This window comes from Elephantulus edwardii, unplaced genomic scaffold (genome assembly GCF_000299155.1).
Source record: "Elephantulus edwardii isolate Elephantulus edwardi_28Jun2011 unplaced genomic scaffold, EleEdw1.0 scaffold00038, whole genome shotgun sequence".
In the NCBI taxonomy this organism is placed as follows: Eukaryota; Metazoa; Chordata; class Mammalia; order Macroscelidea; family Macroscelididae; genus Elephantulus; species Elephantulus edwardii.
This window is the reverse complement of record NW_006399788.1, coordinates 991,572-994,766: the sequence shown is the minus strand read 5'-3', so window position 1 is coordinate 994,766 and position 3,195 is coordinate 991,572.

Sequence of the window (3,195 nt, the reverse complement as noted above, 5' to 3'; positions counted from 1 at the left end):
TACCTCCTATGAATTTAAAAACAAACTCAGGAATAGGCTTGAGGCCTTTCACATTGATGAGTGAATACCAGATAAGCTATGGGAAGACATATAGAATATCATTCATGAAGAACGCAAAAAGTCATTACTAAGAAGGAAGAAGAAGAAAAGACCAAAATGTATATCAGAAGAGACTCACAGAATATTGCACAAGAGCGCCAAGAAGCCAAAGCAAAGGGAAGAAATCAAGAAGTTAAGGACCTGAACTCAAAGGGCTGCTTGGGAAGACAAGGCAAAATATAATGAAATGTGCAAGGAGCTGAAATCAGAAAACCAAAAGGGCCAAATTCGCTCAGCATTTTGTAAGGTTAAAGAACTAAAGAATAAATTCAACTCACAAGTTGCAATACTTAAGGATGCTATGGGCAAAATATAGAATGATTCAAGAATCATTAAAAGCAACACTGCAACTGACAGTGTACAGTGCTCATCAGTCTCCACAAAACTGGCCTGCATAACTAGAGAAATGTGAGCCATTCCCTTAAGGGTCTACTTTTAGGAGACCTTCTAGCAAACCACCAAACCCAAGGGATATAGAGGAGTGAGGAAACTGAACAAAGGAGGAGCTTCTGATGTCACAAATCAGGGAGTTATATAGTAAAACAAGCATTTGGGAAAATGACTCAGCACTCTTTATACCTGCTCTACTACTACTCTTAGCAAAACCAATTATGATTGCAGGTTTTGACCCACCATCTCTGTTCCAAATGAGAAGGATGATCAATCTCCTCTGTGCAATTTAGTCTCTGAAATCAGCCGGAGAGTTAGCTATGAGTTAGCTCTGACTTCATGGCACTGAGTTGTTGTTGTTTTTTATAATGACAGTATATATAAATTGATTTCTAAGGATAAAGACATCCTGCTGGGAAAACCAGAGAGTCAGCAAAAGAGAGGAAGACCCTCAATGAGACAGATTAACACAAAGAGTGCAAAAAAGGGGTTGAGCGTAGCAGTGATCACAAAGATGGTGTTAAATAGGGCAGGGTTTCAATCTGTGGTTCATAGATAGGTTCGTTATGGATTTTAGTCAAGTTGGGGGTACCTAACGACAATAATATAAATTAATGAAATGCAATAGTTAAGATAGGTTACAAATAAGGATAAGAAACCATGATTCTTTAATATATTGTCTACAAGAGACACAATTTAGACACAAAGATAAAACAAGTTACAAATCAATGGATGAAAAAAATTTAAAAAAAGAAAAAGGTGAGCTCTAGATGCCTAGTGACAAGAAGCTGTGTTTCAATACCAGAGGCGAATTGTTCGAATCCAGCAGATGCTCTGCTGGAGAAGGGACAATCTCCTCCTATACCAGTCAGACCCAATTTGACTGTACACACAAAAAAAATAATAATTTTTTTAAAAAAGTTATGGATTAAAAACATATGCAAAAAGATGCCCCAGGCCTCCAAAAAAAACTGGATTGGCAAAATTAATTTCTGATAAAACAGACTTAAAGTAGACTTTCTAAAAAATAAGGAAGGTCATTAAATTCTGATTAAAAAGGTAGTCCAAGTGAATATAACTAGAATAAATATCTATGCACTCAATGAAAAATCCAGAAAATACACAAACCAACTTTAACAGAAGAGAAGAAATAGGTCTGTCCTGGGGAAAAAAAAAGAAGAACGAACTGGGAAGGAGGGTAGAGAAAATAGTGCAACAATGAATGAATGAAAACCCAAAATCTCTGTAAATGTTCTTTAAAATTAATAACATTTAATAATTAATAAAAAATGCAAAAAAAGAAAAGAAAAGAAATAGGTCTGTCCTGCAGATATAGTAAAACCAAGTTGTTCCTGGGAGGCAAAAATTTTTGAAGCTCTATCTCACATACTTGCACAAGTCATTAAGAGGGACCAGTCATTGGCAAAGAACATCATGCTTGGAATGGTAGAGGATCAGCACAGAAAAGGAAGACTCAAGATGAGATGGACTGACACAGAGACTATGGCAATGGAGGCAGGTGTGTCCAAGACAGTGAGGTTGGCTCTGGATAAGACATGGATCAGAGCCATTGTTTGTTCAGAGTTCACTGTTCCTTGTTCAGAGTTCATTATTCATATGGATTAACTTGATGGCACATAACAACAATAATGATAGTAGGGGACCTGAACCAATTAGAAAGCATGGAAACAAAACAAAAGACCCCAGCATTATAAAATTGGATATCAATAATAGGAAGGAAAAAGTAAAAACCTAAATACATAAAAACTGAGTAACACTGCTTAAAAACTACTAGGTAACAAAATCAGACATGGCATTTTAAAATGCTGAGAACCAAATGAAAATGAAGTAAAAGCCTTTGCAAATAGAGAAATCAAAGGTCAATTTACACACACAGCAAAAAAAGAACAATGAGTTAAAATTGAACTTGAACCATACAACTCCAAGTTGCAAAGGACCTCTAAAAAAGTCCTATAGTCATCAGAAGAAATGAAGTGCTAAAGATCTGAGTAGAAATAAAGAACACAGAAAAACAAGAGAAAGAATATACAAGACCAGAAGTTAGTTCTTTGACAGGATTAATAAAATCAGAAAACCACTGGTAAATCTAACAAAGAAAAATATGGAAAGGATACTACATGAATGAGGCATTAAATAGGTAGATATGCACACTGAACAGATGTGGGAATATATAGGTTTGGCAGACGACATTTTCACGTGCTACAAATATAGCCATGGACATAGTACAGCATACAAGGAACAATGTTTTGGAAATGTCTTATCTTCACCAAATCAACACAGGAAATGAATAACTGGACTTGAGGATTTAGAAAAACAATCTAAGGAGGAATCTAGATCAACCAGTATAACATGGTCCTCAGAGTGCTACATTTTACTTTGATAATTAGCTTCCAAGTGGTGATCTAAGATTCAGCCTTTTCGATCTTGAGCAAAGAACAGTTTAGAAATTGAAAGACTTAAAGAGCAATTAGCCTAAAAAGTCTTAGGATCAATATATGACAATCTCTACTTCCTTTTGACCAGAGAACTAGATGGGTGCTTTGCTCCCACAATCTACCTGCTTGATGAGCATTAGCAATAAAAGGCAAAGACAGAAAAGAAGAAAGACAAGCCTAGAAATTGAGTAATAACACCATGGAGTAATTTTCAGTAAAATCAATCACATGAGATCAAAAGGGCAACATT